Source organism: Eptesicus fuscus, chromosome 6, assembly GCF_027574615.1.
Source record: "Eptesicus fuscus isolate TK198812 chromosome 6, DD_ASM_mEF_20220401, whole genome shotgun sequence".
Taxonomy (NCBI): domain Eukaryota; kingdom Metazoa; phylum Chordata; class Mammalia; order Chiroptera; family Vespertilionidae; genus Eptesicus; species Eptesicus fuscus.
In genome coordinates this window covers 53,349,512-53,372,013 of record NC_072478.1, presented here as the reverse complement: position 1 = coordinate 53,372,013, position 22,502 = coordinate 53,349,512, and the positions used below count along the sequence as shown (strand labels likewise).

Here is a 22,502-nt window from a genome sequence, read left to right as displayed (position 1 = left end):
ATGCTTTCAAATTATGCACTGGTAGAATTGCCTAGTGATGAAACAGCTAGAAATATGCTGTAAAATGTATCTATTGTCAAGCAAACTAGAGAAGAATAGTATAGTTTCAGAAAACAAAACTATCATTAGGGACACTGAAAAAATGAATGGAAAATACAGCTAAGTTTCTGTTTTGACTTAAATCAGTATGAAGAATAGCTTAAAAGCAAATACTCATATTTATCAATTTGAAAATAAATATTCTGATATATTTAAAATTGTCAACTGTCTTTTTCCTTCTACTTCAGTTTCTTTCCATTTTTTGAGGCACAGACCAAACCCATCCACAGACTGTAGCTTCCTGTTTATGGAGTATAAAGAGTGGCTTTGTGGTTCCCATCTGCCTGCTTTATCTTTTGTTTTCTTCCTCTCTCTCTCACTCTTCTCTCTTTTTCAACTTCTCATAACCCAGAGACAATCACAACAAACTTGGAATATATTTCCTCAGTTGTTTTGCCTTTAAGAATTTACCCTTATACCATCTGCAAAATCAATTTCAAATTATCTTAATCAAAACAGCAAACTTTATCTTTGAATAAAGTCGACTTATTTAGGAATTCGTGCACGGAGGGGGATTGTCCCTCAGCCCAGCCTGTACCCTCTCCAATCTGAGACCCCTCAAGGGATGTCCGACTGCCCGTTTAGGCCCGATCCCTGGGATCAGGCCTAAACGGGCAGTCGGACATCCCTCTCACAATCCAGGACTGCTGGCTCCCAACTGCTTGCCTGCCTGCCTTCCTGATTGCCCCTAACCGCTTCTGCCTGCCAGCCTGATCACCCCCTAACCACTCTGCTGCCAGCCTGTTTGCCCCCAACTTCCCTCCTCTGCCGGCCTGGTCACCCCTAACTGCCCTCTCCTGCAGGGTTGATCACCTCCAACTGCCCTCCCTTGCAGGCTTGGTCCCTCTCAACTGCCCTCCCTTGCAGGCCAGGTGCCTCCCAACTGCCCTCTCCTGCTGGCCATCTTGTGGTGGCGATCCTGTGTCCACATGGGGGCAGGATCTTTGACCACATGGGGGCAGCTATATTGTGTGTTGCAGTGATGATCAATCTGCATAGCACTCTTTTATTAGATAGGATAGAGGCCTGGTACAGGGTGGGGGCCAGCTGGTTTGCCCTGAAGGGTGTCCCTGATCAGGGTGGGGTACCCTTGGGGCGTGGGGCGGCCTGAGCGAGGGGCCTGTGGTGGTTTTCAGGCCGGCCACGCCCCCTGGCAACGCAAGCGGAGGCCCTGGTATCTAGAATTTATTTTCCTTCTACAATTGAAACTTTGTAGCCTGGAGCAGAGCCAAGCCTGGGGCTCCCTCCGAGGCCCGAAGCCATTTGTGTTGGGGTTATAATTGAAACTTTGTTGCCTTAAGCGGGTGGGCCCGGCCAGGGTGTGTGGAAAGCTTTGCTTCCCCTGTTACTGGCGGCAACCCTGGCCTGCTCTCTCAAGCTCCATTCTGCTGCCATTTGTTTGAATTTGTTTACCTCCTATAATTGAAACTTTGTAGCTTGAGTGGAGGCTTAGGCCTGCAATGGCTGGCAGAAAGCTTGGCTTCCTCTCTTACCTAGGAAACCTTGCTCTCTGTGGCTGTAGCCATCTTGGTTTGGGTTAATTTGCATGCTCGCTCTGATTGGATGGTGGGCGTGGCTTGTGGGTGTGTCGGAGGTATGGTCAATTTGCATATTTGTCTATTATTATATAAGATATAGTTTTGAAGTGACAATAGATGTCTATGTCACTGGTAAAGCTTTTCAAAAGTAATTGTGGCACATTTTTCTCCTGCTAATTCCTTTAATCAGAGTTGGGTATGTGTCTGTAACTTCCCTCAGAGGCCTTTTTGGTTACAGCACTTTTCTCCTAAGAAAGACAAAATTCAAGCCATCTTCATGGTTCAGAGTTTAAAAATCTCAATCTGGTCATGTACTTAGATTTACTTCTTCCGTCTGGACTCACTCTGTTCTCCGGAGATACTCTGAACAGTCTTTCAAATTCATCACCAACTTTGCCTATTGAGTGGTTCTTTATATATCCTTTAAGAGTACAGAACTGTCAATGTTTCTTCTGCAATGTTTGTTCTGTATTCAAAGATTACCTGCTGGATAATCCTTGAGGTAGTTTGCTGGTGATGGATGATAATGGCAGCAGTTGTCCAATCCCCATGCTGTCCTCCATAATCAAAGTTGGCAGTGCAAATGCAAGGCTGTCTGTTTTTCCACTTGTGAGAAACCTCTTACAGACGGGCTGTAAACAGCTTGGGTGGTATTGGCATGACACTAGCTAACTTTTCTGCCTACTCTTTTTAGATTTTTCTGCTTCTTACTTTGCTCACATGTATCCTCATGTCTAAATATGTTACTGAAGGCCTTGGAGACAGTTCTTATTCAATTTTTATACTATCTTTTTAATTTGGTAAATTTTGCATAGAGAAATTTATATATCTTATGTGTACAACTCAACACATTCCAACAAATTAAACACTGTAGTCAAGATAAAAAATATTTTCCATCATCCATCCAAAAAGTTTCTTCTACTTTTTATTAAATAAATCCCAACAACTCATAAGCAACCACTATTTTGACCTATATCTCCACATTCTTGAACTTTCTATAAATGTAATTGAACAATATATACTCTTGTTACTGGCTTCTTTTAGTTATAACAATTTTGAGATTCATCTATGTTATTGGTTATAGCTGTGGTTTATTCTTTTCTTATTGTTGAGAAGTATTCCATGGTGTGAATATATCATAATTTGTTTATTCATATTCCTGTTGATGGACCTTTTGGATTGTTTCCAGTTTGAGGCTATTATAAATAAAGTTTTTATAAACATTCATATACAAGTTTCTTCTGGATATTCATTTTAAATTATCTTAGGTAAATACGTAAGATTTTAAATGTTGGGTCATGGGGTAAGTGTATATTTAATTTCTAAAGAAACTACCAAAGAGTTTCCCCCAAAACTGTACCATTTAATATTCCTAATAGCAATGTATGGATGGTCCAGTTTTTCTTCACATTCTCACTGACATGGGATATAATTTGTCCTAATTTTACCCTTTTGGAGCAGGTGTGCAGAATGTGATTCTAGCAGGTGTGGTTTCCATTTGCATTTCCATAATAATGAGAACATTTTTGTGCACATTTTCCACTAGTTGTTTATCTTCTTTTGCAAAGTGTCTAAATCACTTGCCATTTTTATTATACTTTTAATTTTTATTTTCTATTTATAAGAATTCTTTGTATATTGTGGGTAAAAGTGCTTTCTCAGCTCTCTATATATGTATTCCACAGTTAGTGGCTTGTCTATTTTTTAAATGGTATCTTTTGATAAGCAGAGCTTTAAATTTTTTAAAAATAGGTTTTTATTGATTTTAGTGAGAGAGAGAGGGAGAAGAAGAGAGAGAAACATTGGTGAGAAAGAATCAAAACTTGGCTGCCTCCTGCACACCTCCACCAGGGATTGAGCCCACAACTCGGGTATGTACCCTGACCAGGAATTGAACCTACAACCACTTGGTGCACGAGAGGATGCTCAACCAACTGAGCCACACTTACTGGGCTAGAGTTTTACATTTTAATGAAATCTAACTTACCCTTTTTTTATAGCTGTTGGTTTCTTCATGCTCCCTAAGAAATATTTGGCTACTTCAATTCTGTGAAGATATTTGCCTATGTCTTCTTTTTGAAAAATTTATAGCATTAATGATTAGATACATAATCCTTCTGGAGTTAATTTTTGGTTATGGTAAATGATTAGATCTGTGTTTCATTGTCTGACATATGCTTTATCTATTTTTTAAAGCACTATTTATTAAAAATATTTTTCTAACTCCTTTGGCACCTTGATAGGGAAATTGTCTCAGGTGCCCCTTCATTTTCTTATAAGGACATCAGTTATATTGGACCAGGGCCCCACCCCTGTGACCTCATTTGACAGTAATCATCTCTTTAAATAATTTTTTCCAAGACAATTACATTGTGGGTTAGGGCTTCCACATATGAATTTAGGAGTTGTCAGCACAACCATAGCATTAACCTTTTACTCTCAACATATTTATTCCTCTACATTTAAAGCATGTTGCTTGTATACAACATATAATTAGACATTAATTTTCATGCAGTCTGACATATTTACTTTTTAATTGGAGTTTAGTCTATTTATATTTAATAAAATTTTTGTTATGGCTATATTTAATTCTATTATATTTTTATTTTTAATATATATATATTTATTTATTTGCTTTTTATTTTTCCAATCTGTCTTCTATTTTCTTCCTATCCTGCATTTATTTTGTTATTAAAAAATATTTAGTCTATTATTTTGAATCTTCTTTTGGCTTTCTAGCTGTATCACTTAGTATTTCTTAGTGATTGTTCAGGAGTACAATATGCATTCTTATTACAATGTTCCTAGAGTTAATATTGTTATTTTAACATTCACTTAAAAATGCCTGAATCTCTGAAAATATAATTTCATTTATTTTCCCCCATTCTTTGAGCTATTGTTGTCATATATTTAACTACAATATTTGTTATAAATCCTATAATATAATGCTTTTTTTCCTCTAAAAATTAGGTTAGCAAACTTCTTTTAGAACAAAATTGTAAATATTTTAGGCTTTAGGGCCAATATGCGGTCTCTGTCACATACCATTCATTTGTTTTTTAGTTGTTGTTTGGTTCATACTAGCTTTTGTGTTTATAACCCTTTAAAAATGTAAAAAGCATTCTTAGCTATCAGACCATATAAAATATGCTGTGAGCTGGATTTGGCTCATGGTTCCTGAAGTTTGCCAGCTTCTATTCTAAAAAGTCAGTTATCTTTTAAAGAAATTAATGTAAGAAAAAAATAATTTTTATATTTATCATTTTTAATGCTATTTTTTTCTTCCTGCAAATGTGAATTTAAGCTGGCATCATCTCCCTTCATCCTGAATAATTTCCTTTAACACTTCTTGTGGTGCTTTTAGTTACCTGAAAATGCTTTATTTTTATCTCATTTCCAAAGAATATATTACTGGATAGGGAAATCTGGGTTGTTATTTTTTCTTTTATTCCTTTTTTTCTTTAAAATGTCATTTCATTGTCTACTGTCACATACTATTCTGATAAGGAATCAGGCATAACTATTCATCTTTATGTAATATTTCTCTTGTAGTAATATTACATATGGAATTCCAAAATACCACCTACCTCCCAAGATTTGGGAGGAATTCCAAAATACCACCTACCTCCCAAGATTTGCTATTCTAATTCTTGGGACATGAATATGATGAGGTAGAGTACTCTGATTATGTTACAGTAAATGGCAAAAGGGACAGTGCAGATGTAATTAAAGTAACTAATCAGTTGACTATAAGTTAGTCAAAAGGAAGATTATCTGGTTGGATCTAATGTAAATATGTGAGACCTGTAAAAACAGAGAGTTGTATACCTTAAACTAATACAATGTCAATTAAATCTCAATTAAACTGGAAAAACGTTTTAAAAAAAAATGACTGCTGGATTACTCAGAGCCCCTCAGGCTTGGTTTTATTGCTTGTATGGTTTTTGTTCTTAGTTCTAGGGCATGGCCCTTATTTAAGGATTTGCTTCTTACTTTTAAGACATGATCTTTCTGATACCTAAAAATCTCAATATGGTTTCTTTACTCTGGTTGAGCTGGAACACAAATGTCTCCTCGACTTGCATTACCTCTGCTATCTGTTCTATCATACCTCTGCTGTCTGTTCAATTCTCAACCTCCTAGAAACTACTCTGCTGGCCTCAGATTGTCTGCACTTGTGGCTGCACAGACAAGCCTTGGGCTTAAGACCCAAAGGGAAATCCCATGTGGATTTGGGCCAACTTTTCACAGTTCTCTACATTTTGGTACCCTGCCCCACACTTTTCTGGCACTTTAGTAGCTCTGAATTGTGATCTTTCCTTGATTACCCCTCCAGAAATTACCCGCCCCCCAGGCAAAAAAGCAAAGACAAATATGGGTTGATGCCTGTAGTCTCCGTATCTAAAGGATTATAGTCTTGGGTTGTCTATTATCAACTCCTAAGAAAAAGTTGTTTCATATAATTTTTCAAGTTTTACAGTTGTTTATGGTGGGAAGACAAGTCTGGAACCAGTTATGCAATCATGGCTAGAAGTCAAAGTTGCCATACTTGTTTTAAATGATCTTCGAAGTCTTCTCAGTATATTGCCATTATTTTCCCTACAAACTAGGAGTATCCAAACTTCAGGTCATGGAATTTCAGAGCTATTAAAAGGATTCCATAAATAAATATGTGTACCAAGAATGTATTACCCTGTTTTTCAGGTTTTTCCACTATGAAGTTAGTTGTTTTCCCTCTTTTTCATACTGTATTCTTTGGAAGGAAGTCATTGTGCATGGCCTACACTTGCAGAGTGTGTAGTCACTCACTGGAGGCAGTATATCTACATGCATTATTTGGCTTTCTTCTGCATGAATGACTTGTCTTTTCTTGCCTCATTTACTGGTATGTCAATTATTGGTGCCAAGTCAGGGTTTGATTATTTCTGTTTGGAAGACACATGATGTAGACAAAAGGGCATTAAGTATATATTCATACATTGGGTTTGAGTCCTAGCTCTCCCATATTATTGTTCTGTGGCTTGGCTTATGCAATTTATTTCATGCCATTAATGCTCAATTTATTCAAATGTGAAATAGGAATAATAATATTTACTTCATAAGGTATCATAAAGTTAAGGAAGAAATGAGGAAAATATATTTAAAACATTTTTTTCTACCTTTATCCCCTGTAGGTAAGAGGAAGTAGGATGTTTTAAAGAAATCATGTCAGAAAAGGGATAGAGTGATAGCTATATACCAGAAAATGTTCAGGAAAAGAATAACAGATTAAATTATTGAGATGTGAGCATGTGTGTGGGTATGTGTGGATGCGTGGGTGATGTCTATAACAAATGTTTATACCGTTAGAAAATCGAGATCATTTATTCAAATTTTGCTTTTCAAATTTTTGGCACTACCCACAGTTGAAACCAGAGAGATAATTAGTCCTCTTCCTTCATTTAGTATCAACCATAAACTTGAAGACAATTACTAATTTATCTTTAGCCCCATTATCTCTAAGATAAGGCAAATACCACTTTTAACTTTTCACTATATACTTTATAAATTCTTTAACAAATATTCCAAAAATACTCCTGTTTTACAAATCCCTTTAAATATTTGAAATAGGAAATTAGCATACTTTCCTCATAGATGTCTAATAAAAAGAAGATATATTCCTTGAGAATGGTATATATAATTGAGATTTAAGAAGGTTGTCAGCAAGTGTAATAAATTCTATTCTGAGAAGAATTAGAGAATTATCAGCCCAACAATGTTGATCTCTGTTTCAATTAAAATAGAAAATGGGATGAGAAATTAAGATATTCTGAATTTCCTTTTTGAAGGACAATAAAATGTTTTGAATAATGATATCCTAGAGGGTTATCCAGGTAAAGTGAGAAAAACACAGGACTAAGGGGTAAAGAGACTATTGTTTCCCTTAGACCAGGGCAAGAGAGGCTCCTATTGCAGGAGCCTCTCACTCACAAGTCGCCAACTCTGGCTCTGCTCTGTCCACATGCCACTAAGACAAATAGTCTGTAGGGCCAAAAGGATGTTCCCAGCCATAGGCAGCACCCACTCCACTCACCACCACCACTAGACCACATTCAGGTTAGCTGGGATTCTGAAATATTCAGAGCACCTGTTATGAGCTGGCTCTTGTGGACTGAGCAGGCCATTAGAGCCGAAAGGCAGACGATCTTTGTCATTGCTCCCCTAGGCCTTAGAGTTGGCCAAGAGTGTCTAGGGAGTATAAATGGGTCTCAGACGTGCCTGAACATGCAGACTGGGTTGTCCACAAGTATGTCTGTCTGTGAGGCCTATATGATGTGGGATGGAGGCAGGGATGAAAAATGGTGGTGGGCTGCAGACAGGGGGCTGGATGCCAAGGGCTGGTTGTCATGTGCTCTGAGGAATTTACAACTAAGAATTTCATTCAAACCTGATCTTTCAGGTGAAGGTGAGGTATGCTTGTTGAAGGAGAAGTATAGAGCATATTTCATTTAACAATTTGTGGGCTTGGTTAATGATGTTTAAGTCTTTAGATGACCTGTAGCTTCCATACTTACTCTTGCCGCAAGTTCAGAATATATCTGGGACAGCCTGGAAGTGACCCAAGCTTTAGTTTTGGCCCTTCCACCACCCAACTTAAGCTTGAACAAATGACTTCTAATTTGCGGAGGGGGGGGGGGGGTTAACGTTTATACAGTAGCAGAACTTACTTTCACTACTATTTCTGTCACTTTTTAATGATGCAATTTTGAGCACACTGTACAAAACTGAGTCTTGGTCTTTTCATCTGTCAGAGTTAAGGTTTAGATCGGGTGACTATATGGTCTATTTTAGCTCTACTCTATGAAGACTTATGCTTTATTAGACTAATTACAGACATTTTGTTAGAAGGAAACATATTATTAAAGCAATAGTGAAAGTGGATAAATGTTCATCTGCTTAAATCAAGTCTCTTCTTCCCTGCAGTGCCCTCTTTGCTGGTTCATAATCACCTGACAGCTCAGTTTTGCTTTCACTTCAATTAAAATAACAATTTAAAAATGTAGTTCAAGGTCAAAAATCAATTAAATGGAAATTACAGTTATTTGTTTTAAAAGTTCAGGTAATATTTTACATCATGAATCTGTTGGATGATAGTTGATATGGATTAATTACCAACCTGCCTTCCCTTTGATCATGATTCAAATCTTCTCTGGACATGAGTGGCAATAAGGAAGTAATTATGAGCCATTCCCTTGGAGTAGTGCACTTGGAGGGTTTTGGATAAAAAGCCTTTCTGAGTACAAAGTGGTCCCCTTATTCTTATGTAGAAAAATCAGATTAATTGTTTCAATTTGTGTCCTAGAGCACAAAGGGCGGCTCCTGGTCAGTCACATCAATTCTTTGCCCTCACAGGTAATTATGTCAATTACCTGTGAGACAAAGGTTGATCTGTTTCTTCTTGTTTTGCAAGCCATGGAGAGAGCCAGTGAGGTTCTCTGGGTTATGCGATGGGCTGTGAACTCTGGGGCTATGTTTCTGCCTCCAGTTTTTTCCTGAACCATAGGAAAATCATAGAATTTAGTCTCAGAGGGCTGTGCTACTTGGGGGCAGTAATTACTAGGAGAGAAATAGGAGTTTTCCAACTGCAGCCACATAGACCACAAGGATGGCATATGATGAAATTTTATCTCCTCAGACTTTGTGCTTCAAACTGTTGACATCAACTTCAAATATTCTCTATACCATATATTTCACCTGTAAAATGAGCTTTTACTTCCACTTCACTGAAAAGCTATGATGCATAAGAATGATTAATATCAAAATTTCCCCTTGATCTTCCCTTTTACATAACAATGATCAAATGAGCTTTCTGCCCTCTCTCCCCCCGTTTGGATAAAAAAAAAACAGACAGAAAATAATATAGAGTCCATTCAACAAAAATTATACTTATGTTTCATATTTGATTAATAAATATGATGACAACTAGAATGTCACAGTAAATGTGACTGATTTCTCTAGAATATTTACAATTCTGATTTAAAGGGAGGCAAAAGTCACATGCTATATTCTACTCAAGGACAATCCTTAAAATATCACTATCACAACTCCAGAAGCAAAGATTTATAACTTTTCCTGTACTGTAGATAAACTGTCCACACATCCATATTTAAAAACCAATGAGAATGTTGTTCACGTAATGTTGGGGGTGATGGATAGGGGAGCAGTTGGGGAGGGAGGAGTGGGAGAGCTGAATTCAATAGCATTCATTTGAAGGTAAAATGAGGGATTCTGCAGCCTACTCAAGTTTAATTAAAAATAAATGTGGAAAATTGTTTTAGAAGATTGTACACAGTGATTATCTCAAATTGCCATGGGAAATACAGAAATGCCTCATTAAAAAAACACATTTAGACACTTTTTATATAAAAACTCCATCATTTGTATTCTAACTTAGAAAAACATTCTCACTTCTAAAAAAATAACAAGCTGAAATATGTCATCATCATTTTTATGTATCTTAGAATATTATGTATATATGTTCAGACAACTTTTGATATACATGGACATCACAAAATTATTTTAAAGGGAAACTGTAGAGAAAAAAACAACAAAAACAACACAGGACAATTAAAGGATTACTAAATTATCCACAGAAGTGAAACAAGCAATAAAACTGAGTCAAGCCTGGGTAACCTCCAAAAATTAGGCTGGGTAGGTGTCATGATGCTGCTTCCCCATGCAATTTCTTGCCATTAGGTAGAAGTTTTATATCTTCTCATTTCTAAGATGTATTTGTATGTTATTTAAACATCTTGATGTTTTTAATTGAAAAATGAAGTTGACCAAAGATCAATTTTATTAATGTTTTTGTTATTGAGTTAAAGAATAGTTTGGTACTGTATAACCTGCACAAACTCAGGTTTGCCTCAAAAGCTAAAAGGAAATCTGCTGTTTTCTTTCTGATCCTGAGGAGGCATAAACATCTCCAATGCAGTTGAGTGGCTGAAGATGCGAGCAACAAGTTATGGAGTAGACATGATGTAGAAAATAAATGAATCAGTTCAAAGTTAAGACTGATGGAATAATTTTTTACACATTTTAAATAATTTAAATTTATATTTGATGGTTTCAGGAAGAAAGGATATCAGTATTATTGTTAGTCATTAATAGCTTTAGAGCTAAGTATTAATGATAGAAATTGCAGAGAAAATATAGGCACTGTATAACTCAATTATTACTGTTAACATAATGCTTCTTTTTAATTGTTTTTTTGTGTGTGATAACCTTTGATGGCAGTATATCTATGACATATTTCTTCCTTGAAATTCCCCAAGTTATCAAAGTATGTGATGAATATAATACACATAAACATGAAACCGAGAAATATTCATCACTAAGAGAGATTTCATTCTTAGGTATAACTATCCATCGACAGTTTGATCACTATCAGTATCATGGGAAGTAACCCTTTTCTCAGCACTTATTATGTTTTGTGTCAAAAGCTGCTGTTTTATGCACTACGGGCCAATGGAACGTGAGATCAACAGTAGAAAATTTCAGACTAGCAAAATATATTTTCATTCTTGATAGCTCTATGGTAGGGGTTATATTTGTCTGGGGGTATGTTTTGTTTGGCTAACTCAGACTCTTCAGGCAAGTTGTCTACTTGCAGTTTACCTGAGGCAAATCTTGTACAGACTTAGGTTGGTTTGACTTATATTTTTTCAACTTTATGATGGTGCGAAAGCAACATGTGTTCAGTAGAAACTGTACTTGGAATTATTAATTTTTGTCTTTTCTGGGCTAGTGATAATGCAGTACAATACTCTCTCTTGATGCTGGGCAGTGGCAGTAAGCACAGCTCCCAGTCAGCCACTCAACTATAAGGTTGAACAACCAATTCTCTACAGTGTATTGTATTGCCAGTGTTTTCTGGATATTGTATTTTCACATCTCATGATGTCCACAAAACACTTACCTGTGTCTCATGCATCTGGTGAGAAGAAGAGGAAGGCAATTACTTCTAAGATGAAACTCAAGTTAATTACCGAACTGTAGCCTAATGTAAATGTTCTGAGCACATTTAAGGCAGGCTAAGATAAACTATGATGTTCAGTAGGTTAGGTTAGAAAATGCATTTCCACTTAGGATATTTTCAACTCACCATGGCTTTATCGGGATGTAGCTTCATCATAAATTGAGGAGCATCTGTATTTATGAACACTTGCCAGGCCAGCAGCTCATATTGCCTCTATGAATCCAGACTTTCTAATACAAAAGCCTAAAGGATGGAATTAGAAATTAAAGTACTTCCCTACCTTACTTATGGTGCAGGCAGTTTCTGTGGGAAGAAAGATGCACTGTGCTTGGGATGCTTTGGGCCAATCTCACAAGCGCTCCTCTCTGGGTCCAGCATACCATGCTTTGGAGGCACAGCTAGAGGATGGGCATGAGGGAAGGAACCGTGAATAATCAGAACTGTGTCTCCATCATCAATCATTTGTCTTTCTTCTTCAAACAATTCAACTACAAAATTTCCATTCTTTAAAATGACTATAAATAAAACATTTTAAGGTGGAACCCAGTAAAAAACAGGACACAAAAAAATTCCCTAAGAAATATCTGAATAAACATTAACTTATCAGGCGGTCTCTATGGGAAATAGTCAAACCATCCAGGCAACATAGAGATCTATACATGATTTATTGCTCTTCTTGAATCTAAGTTTCATGGTATACTATGTGCCTACTTTATTGGTAATGTTTAGAAAAAAATCAGATAATACCAAGCAATGGCAAGGATATGGATCAATCTTTTTCTCATAAACTACTGGTGGGAGTATAAACAAGTGAAACCATACTGGAAATTAGTTTGACATTATTTATTAATGTTGAAAGTAAAAATAACCTATGAGTAAATATTTCTACCCACAGGTAAATAGAAATGTTTACATACAGCCGAAACCGGTTTGGCTCAGTGGATAGAGCGTCGGTCTGTGGACTGAAAGGTCCCATGTTCGATTCCGGTTAAGGGCATGTGCATTGGTTTCGGGCACATCCCCGGTAGGGGGTATGCAAGAGGCAGCTGGTAGATGTTTCTCTCTCATCGATGTTTCTAGCTCTCTATCCCTCTCCCTTCCTCTCTGTAAAAAAATCAATAAAATATATTAAAAAAAAGAAATGTTTACACACATAATAGAAAGGCATACATACTTGTTAAAAGTATGTGCAAGAATATTCACAGCAACATTATTTGCATTAGCCCCAAATGAAAGACAACTTAAATGTTCATCAGCAACAGAATGAATTAAAATTTGGTCTTTTTAATAAGGTAGAATACTATCAGCAATGAAATTAAAGATAAATGTATAGTATACAAAATAATGTAGCTAAACCTTAAATATATAACATTGACCCCACATTAACAAACCCCAAGTTATAAATGTATATATGGCTCTATTCTTATAAAATTCAAAATAGTCTAAATAAAAATATTTTCTTTAGTGATGCATAGCAGATGAGAAATGTATGAGGAAAAAAAAAATGTATGTCATAAAAGTCAAGGAGGTGATCATCACTAGAGAAGACAATGCAACAGTAATCCAAAGAGTGGATACCTATAGTTTCTGGGGTATTGGCAATGGTCTAATTCTTAAACTAGGTGGTAGTATCTGGGTATTCACTTTACAATATTTAACTGTATATTTATGTTTTATGCATTTATTTCTGAATATGTACTATTTTTCTTAGTTAAACAGAAAAGCATCAAGACAGACTTTATAGTATGACTTACTGCTTTTTTGGGGGAGGCATATATTTTGTTCCCAAAATTCAAAACACATGTACAATCATACCTAAGTCAAAAACATATTGAATATTATATTTTTAATTAAACTTTTATTTTGAGATGTCTATAGATTCATGTGCAGTTTTAAGAAATAATGCCGAAAGTCCATGTATCTGTACACAATTTCCCTCAATAGTAACAACTTGCAAAATTATACTACAATATCACAAGGATTTTGACATTGATAAAATCAAGATACAAAATATCTCCATCACCACAATGATCCCTCACTGTGCTCTTTTATAGACCACGTCCACATCCTTCTGTTCCCCCTTCCCTCCTTAACCTTTGGCAACCACTAATCTCTTCTCCTTTTCCCCTTTTTAAAACCACATCTTAAAGTGAGAACTTAAAATAACTGATTATATAATTTTCTTTTCTAATATAATATTAAAACTGTAAAATTCTTTCTAGGAAACATTCTAGCTGTGTCTCACAAATTTGGTAAGTTTCAATTCCACTATTACTCAGTTAAAATGTGTTGTTATTTCCCTTAAAATACTTTGACCTCTGCATTATTTAGTAGTAATTTAATTTTAAGTAGAAAGAAATATACCTATCTTACTTTATTGATGTTTAGTTGTGGTTAGATATCATTGTGTGCATGAGTTTAATTATTTGAAATGTATTGAGATTTGCTTTTTGGCCAGCATATGGTCTATTCTGGTGAATATTACATGCACATTTAAGAAGAATTGTATCAACTTGCATGATAATATTCCAATATTAAATATTTACTGATTTTTGTGTGTTCTATTAATTTTTGAGAGAGGGGTATTGAAAAGCCAATTATGGCACTGGCCAGTATGTTCAATGGTTAGAGCATCAATTCACCCACCAAAGAGTCATGGGTTTGATTCCAGGTGGTCAAGGGCACATACCCCCATTGCAGGTTCAATTCCAGCCCCAGTCAGGGCACATGCAGGAGGCAACCAATCGATGTGTCTCTCTCACATCAATGTTCTCTCTCTCTCTCTCCCTCCCTCCCTCCCTTCCACTCTCTCTTTAAAAAAATCTATGGGAAAAATATCCTCAGGTGAGGATTAACAACAACAAAAAAAAAGCCAATTATTTTTCTGATTTGTTTGTTTAGTTCTAACAAATTTCACTCTATGTGTTTCAAAGCTTTGCTTTTAAGGCATATACACTTATTATCATGACCTCTTTCTGGAGGATTGCTCTGTTATCATTATGAAATATTCCTTTTTGGTCTCCAGTAATACTCTGACAAAACTCTTGAAGTTTACTTTATCTGATATTATTATAGCCACAGCAGCTATATTTTTTCTACCTTTTTAATTTCAATTTAAAGTCAAATGATAGACTGATTGTAAAGACAGGACCCAGCTATTTGCTTTTTATAAGAAATTAACTTTAACTATGAAGATGCAGGTAGGTTAAAATGAAAAGAGCAGAAAAAGATTATACCATGAAAACACTAAGCCTAAGAATACTTATTATGACTTAAGTAAAAGATATTTCTCTCATTTATTTCTGAGATCACTGAGCTGATATGGTGCTTCTTTGGAAAGTTTAGGGGAGGGAACTACTGTTTTCTCATTGTAAGCTTGAAAGAACTGTTTGATTTTCATTTTTATGTTCATGTATAATTTTGTTGATAATAAAACTAATAATTTAAAAAAGGGAAGTTGTGAATTTGTGTGATTACATTATACAGATTTTTACTAAAACACCGCTTCTCCAGCAAACAGGATTGTGATGTTTAAATTAGAAAAAATAAACAGAAACAAATAAATAGGACAATAAATAATATGTTGTGACACTGGGAGGTCAATATAGAAAATTCTCATCAACAAAATGGCTGCATCATTTAGCAGTTTGTTTATTTCAGGATTGTTCTCAGGAACATGGTGAAGGGGACCAAGCACCTTCTCCCTTTTTCCAGAAGGAGAGAGAGAGGTCACACATTGTGTGCCCTTCTTAGAAGTCCAGAATAATGAAGCAGACATTTGAGCAAACTTTGTAGGTAGAAATACCCTTCTTCAGAGCATGCAATCATTCCCAGGGAAATTACAAAAAAGTCTTATAACAGTTATGGATGGGCAAATTTGAAACACACACACACACACACACACACACAAACCACTACATGGAACATTTTGTTTTTATGAGTAATGGTTAGTCACTTATCAGAACTCTCTAGTGAAACCTTGACTACTGCATTCTTTGGCCTACAAATATAAAGAAACAATAAAAGGAAGAACATTTTTCCCCAATCGATGCTGTGTATATTCAAGCCTTACTGCTCAGCACAGTCAACAGATCCCAAAGGAATACAAACCAGAAAGCTGGAGAAACTCCAGAATCCATGAGAAAAGGACAGAAAAGTCACAGGAAAGAAGAGAGGGAGAGAGGACAGAGCAAATGGAGGAGAATGCTTAAACCTGCCCTGCAACAGGTCTCTTGAGGTCGTTGAGAAAGTTTGGGAAGTATCTGAAAATAATTTGCAGATCATCCTGGTGAATATCAGATACTACCTGAGGGAGCCATGAGGCAGCAGAAACAGGATCTGTGCAATGCTCCTTCCAGAGGCTGTTATCTTAGAAGAATTGACTAATATCCGTAAATGGTTCTTAATGGACATACATATTACCTTGAGATTTTAATTTTAGAGGAGACAACTCATTCTTCCATGACAGGCTTGGGCATTAAATTGACAATCCTGCTCTGTTCTACAAGAAGACTCTGTGACTGAAATTGATAGTAACATTGGAGAATGCTTCATTAAATGAATGGCAACATTGGAAAAAAAGAAAAAGAATCCCTCCTAACACTTCTTCTTCCCAGCCGTTCCTCATTCCTTCCCTCTTTTCTTCTCCTTCCAGTATTAAAGCTATTCCTGGAAAAGTTAAAATTGGTCCCTGCTCCACAACCTTTGATTTTGCATCTAAGTCAAAACGCCTCAGCAATGCAATACTGCTTTATTCCATCTTCCCATCATTGTTCCTGTCCATTCCCCCAAAACTAACATTCTAACTGTTTTATCTCAGCAGCCTGGCACCAGTAATTTCTACTGGCATTATCATACTCCCTTCTTTGTAAAGTCAATTTCAATACCACCTCTTTTCTGGTAATTTCCCTGACTTCTCTGGGCAGATTTCATTACTTCTGGTGCAATGTCCCTGTAGTTGACTATAATACCATTGCTTTTATAAAATTATATTGTGATTAAATGTAGGTTTACAGTTGTTCATATGGAAAATAATACAATAATTAATAATAATATGAGAAAAAACTGTTTTGCATATCTACAACTGTAAACCTACGTCTGCCAACCCCTGTATTCCTCCCACTAATCTGACTTCTTCAAAGGTAGAAACGTATCCTATTTACCTTTTTCTTTGTCCCCAGTATATTCCACAGTTCCTGACACGAGAGGCACTTCACAAAAGTGTGCTGATTTATTAATGAATACAAGAGGAACTGAGATTTTCACATTGAAAGAACAGAAAGAGGCTAGATAGCATTCTAAATTCTTGACGTAATTCATGGTCAATCTGAAAAAAAAAAAAAAAACCCACAAAAACCTCTCATTCTATTCTACTGTTCTTAGTCCCAATTCATTAGAAATTTGTCTTTGTGTCTGTCCCAGTCATCTTTATGTCTAAATGTCCTTTGTTTCCACTACAACCATATTTCATTTGATATGCAACAGCCAAATATTTCCAACTGTGCTTTTTAGAGAGGGTAAGTTAGCCCAATCCTGAAGAACATGACAAAATAAGGGAGAGTGAGAGAAGATAGAATTAACCCAAGTACAGAGAAAATTGCCATTGTGAGCACTTTATATTAACCTTTTTCAATGATGGATTACCCATTCTGAGCACAAATATATCAATCAGGGAAATTATAGAGCAAGGGATATGACAGCAGCTGTGTAGTTTGCCTAATGATTCTGGACTCCCAACACTTCTCTTTGGTAGTACAGAAGATGAGTACTGAAAATTATGTGAGTCTGTGAGGAGAATACAAATGTCTTGAACACCAAGGAGAAAAAAAATACCCTAAAGATTAAGACTTTAAAGTTGCTGGTGAAATGGCTTCTTGGTTGTTGGGGTTTTTGTTTTGTCTTGTTTTCACTCTACCACTACATTTCAATATCCGAAGCCCTCCAATTTGGGGACCTTTATGACTCTTATTAAAAGAAACATGAGCCCTAACTTGTTTGGCTCAGTGGATAGAGCGTCGGCCTGCAGACTGAAGGGACCCAGGTTCGATTCCGATCAAGGGCATGTACCTTGGTTGCGGGCACATCCCCAGTAGGGGTGTGCAGGAGGCAGCTCATCGATGTTTCTCTCTCATTGATGTTTCTAACTCTCTATCCCTCTCCCTTCCTCTTTGTAAAAATCAATAAAATATATTTAAAAAGAAACATGAAAATCAGCTGTTCTTAGATATCAGAATTGGAGGAAATAACCACATATATATTATGCATATACATAAGTTTACTAATATACACACACATAATAAGAAAACATCAAACTCTGTAACTAAACACCAAGGAGATCTGAGAATTGCCTATTGTTAGACGATCAGAAAAATTTCCACCTAAGATTATATGAGCTCATTTGTGTCTAGCACAATGTATGCTATATACCTGGTTTACAGCAAATGTTGAAATTAATTTGTGAAATTTAAAGAGGATGAAGCATAAAAAATAAAGCTTTTAAAGTTCAATTCATATTTGGTGCTTTTGGAAATTCAAATTTGCTTTTCAACCTTTTGTTATGCTTTAATAGACCTACTGTATGTTTGGTAAGAGAATCTGTAGTTTGAAAAATAAACTAAAATTGTTGGTTAGGTCCCAGGATGATGATGGGAATGGGCAGAGCATGAGTTCCACAGTGAGCTGGAAGGCTGTGTGACCACACCAAACAGATCTCCTTTCTGTTATTTTCAAGTGCAATAGCAGGAAAATTTTAAGAACAGAGAGATAAATAAAGCAAGGGCTGTTGCCTTCCCTTAATATACTATTGATAATTTATACACAATATAAAGTTGCATCCTGAGCTAAATGATGATTTAGTAATCCATTCAATGAGTAATTTTTGAATACCTATGATGTGCTAGAAACTGCTGTTACAGGTACATGAGACACACCAGAAAATAAAACAAAGATCCTGCCTACATAGAGCTTACTTCTAGCAGAAAGATCATGGTTTCTAGAGGGGTAAGTCTTTGGGATGCTCAGAATATATGGTGCTTTAAAAAAAAAAGGTCACACTGTAATCTCATTAACAATCCACCTATTGTTCTGAAGAGGAGCATTAGAAATGCTAAGAGTCATGTGAAATGTACAGCTAACATTAAGGTTAAAGTATTTTAAAAAAATTAAATGACAGCAACTTCTTGCCTCAAAGGGTAAAATCTTCTGATAAACTTATATTTCTGTCAAATTCCAGTCATTCTTTAAGGTGGGAGGACAACTGTGATTCCCATATGTCTGCATTGATAAAATAGCCTTCTAGGAAGGAATATATATATATATTTTCATTGTCTTAAAGTTTTACATATGTCTCCTTTTCCCCCAATAGACACCCCCGCAGCCATTCCCACCCCGAGAAAGCCCGCACTGCCCCAGTGTCTGTGTCCATTGATTATGCTAATATGCATGCATACAAGTCTTTTGGCTCTTTGGCTGCTCTCTAACACCCCACCCCCCACCATTTGTCTCTGGATCTATTCTTGTTCATCAAATTATGTTGATCATTATGTCCCACATATGAATGAGATCATGTGATATTTATCTTTCTCTGACTGGCTTATTTCGCTTAGCAAAATGCTCTCCAGTTCCATCCATGCTGTTGCAAATGGTAAATGTTCCTTCTTTTTTATAGTATTCCATTGTGTAGATTTACCACAGGTTTTTAATCCGCTCATCTGCTGATGGGCACTCAGGCTGTTTCCAAATCTTAGCTATTGTAAATTGTACTGCTATGAACATAGGGGTGCATATATCCTTTCTGATCGGTGTTTCTGGTTTCTTGGGATATAGTCCTAGAAGTGGGATTACTGGGTCAAATGGGAGTTCCATTTTTAACTTTTTGAGGAAACTCCATACTGTCTTCCACAATGGCCGCACCAGCACTGCATGGTAGAACATATCTGCCAATGATATTTCTGATAAGGGTTTAATCTCCAAAATTTACAGAGAACTCATACAATTTAACAAGAGGAAGATAAATGATCCAATAAAAAAATGGGCAAAGGGTCTAAATAGACACTTTTCAAAAGAGGACATACAGAAGGCCCAGAGACATATGAAAACATGCTCAAAGTCACTAACTATCTGAGAGATGCAAACCAAAACAACAATGAGATACCATCTCACACCTGTCAGAATGGCTATCAACAAATCAACAAACGACAAGTGCTGGTGAGGATGTGGAGAAAAAGGAACCCTCCTGCACTGCTAGTGGGAATAAAATATATTTTTTATTGATATCAGAGAGGATGGGAGAGGGACAGAGAAACAGAAACATCAATGATGAGAGAGAATCATTGATTGGCTGCCTCCTGCCCCCTACTGGGGCATGTGCCCTTGACCGGAATTGAACCTGGGACCCTTCAGTTCATAGGCTGATGCTCTATCCACTAAGCCAAACTGGCTGGGGCTAGGAAGGATTTTTTTTAACCATATGGGTTGTAGAGCACAGAGCAATTACAAGTTTACTCCTCCTCTGGAGAGATGAAAATTCCATGAACTATTATTTGTGGTTAATACTATATGAACTTGTCCAAGAACCAGAAAAATTAAAACATCATGGAGTTGAAAAATAAGAACTATTACAATGTTGCTTTTCTGAAATATTTGGCTAGAATACATGTGTCTTATAATACAAAAGCTTGTATTCATTAGTTAGAGGAACCAATATAGAAAAAACAAACAAACAAACCACCTTTTAGATATGTGACTTCTAAACATCCATTATTGAAAATCTTTTCAAAGGACTCCTGAATATTTTAATGAGTCATTCTCCATCATATTGCAGGGCTGAGTTTGTGCAGATAGAAGTATGCATAGGTTTCAGAATAGATCCTTAGAGCAAATCTTTGAAAATATTAGCCATGATTACTATTGATTAATGGCCCATTAGGTACCAGGAGTGAGTTTGAACTCTGTACCAGTTACTTGACTTAATACTCACCACAACCTTATGAGGTAGACCTCGGAATATATACTTAATAGATTAGGAACTCAAGATTATATAAACACCAAAACAAGACTTGAACCTCAGTCCAACTCCAAACTGCATGCACTTTCTACAATGCAACAATACCTCTTTTAGTGAGTCTGAATGGATGGAAAGCTAAACAATTTACCTAATCTTACCGATGCATGGTTTTAAGAGAGCTTCTTTACTAATATGTGGTACCAAAAAGCTGGCTTTCAAAATAAGAACATGTAAGGGACTAGAAGTCTTTCTGGGTATTTTCAACATGCTTTATAGAATAAGAGATTTTTCCCCTTTTTGTTAACATAAGCAGGCAAATAGAATATTCAATATATTTTTTCAAAACTATATTCTGAGCATCAAATTCTAAACAAGATTACAAAAATAAAAATTCATATAAATACCTAATAAAGTTCACTTTTTAAAAATTTTCTTTATTGATTTTTAGAGAGTAAGTAAGAGTGAAAGAGAAATAGAAACATCAATGATGAGAAACATTGATTGTCTGCCGCCTGCAACCTGGGCGACCTCTTGGTGCATGGGATGACGCTCAATCCACTGAGTCACACCAGCTGGGCATAAAGTCTTTTTTGTGAAATGAATTCATTTCCATTCCACAGAAAGGTAAATGCTCTAAAGCTGAACCCATTAAAATATTATAAAATATATTGTTTGGCTTATCAGGTTTTATAAATTAATGGAAGGTAGAAGAGAGTTTGGCCAAAAAGTAGGTACTGGCATGCATTTCTGGATTACATGATTTTGTGCTTGGTGGCTTAAGTTTCTACTGTACATGTCCTTTAAAATTTTTTTTATTTTCTAACATAAAACCTCAGCAGGCATGCACTTGGCTAATGAGGAGAAAAATCTGTCCCAGTTTTCCATAATAAATTCATGGAGGGATTTGAAGCAACCAACAGTTACTGCAAAAGAAAAATGAAAAAAATGTTGTTCCCTGGCATTTTTTAAACAAACACAAAAATTCAAGTTCTACAGCTATTAAGCTCTTCGGAGGCAACATAAACACTGGCTTATTTCTAACCCACTATAATCCCTGAATCCAACCCAGCCTTCATTCTCTGTTGTAATTTCTCCCGCAATGCCCCAGACAGCAGGAGCTCATGGGGCAAGGTTGCCAGCCCTGTGTCTGTTAGATTTCTACAATAGCCCTAACAGGGCCAAGGCCTTCATTTTGTATCTCTCCTGGTTGAGAGATCTAACATAATAAGTACCTTCTTTTCTCCTCTGCTTAGTTTACAGAAAGGCCTTTTTTCTTTGGGGGAAAAGTACCATTTATGTTCATGTTCTTTTTCTTCAGAAAAGGAAGGGGCATATCCAGGAAGAATGTGGTTGACATATTTGTCTTCCGTGCAAGCAGAGGTAAGAAAATTCTTTTCAAGACATAGTTTGATTTTTACAGGATCTCCTAGGATATTATAATACTAGAGGCCCGGTGCACAAATTCATGCACGGGTGGGGTCCCTCGGCCTGGCTGGCGATCGAGGCTTATCAGGTTGCTGGGCAGCCAGGGGCCAGGGGGAGGGACCCTGGGAGGTTGGCCAGCTGGCCCCCCGATTTGGACCTATGGGGGGGTGTGGGGGGGGTCGGCCGGCCGGGGGGAGGGGCCTCAGGAGGTTGGCCAGCTGGGGGAGGTTGGCTGTGGGAACACTGACCACCAGGGGGCAGCTCCTGCATTGAGCACCTGCCCCCTGGTGGTAAGTGTGCGTCATAGCAACTGGTTGACCAGCCGTTTCAGTCATTCAGTCATAAGGGTCACTTAGGCTTTTATATATATAGATGCCATGTAATCACTGTGCTCAAGGAAACCTCCAGGGAACAAGAT

General features: G+C 36.6%; 1 long non-coding RNA gene across 4 annotated transcripts in view; it reads right to left on the bottom strand.

Moving 5' to 3' along the window:
• The window catches only part of LOC114232929 (uncharacterized), a 404,337-nt gene that overhangs the window by 374,003 nt on the left and 7,832 nt on the right, over positions 1-22,502 (bottom strand). For all 4 annotated transcript variants that reach the window (XR_003619045.2, XR_008556359.1, XR_008556360.1 and 1 more), the window contains exon 2: positions 11,936-12,053. This is a non-coding gene — a long non-coding RNA (uncharacterized LOC114232929). The remainder of the gene's footprint in view (positions 1-11,935; positions 12,054-22,502) is intronic.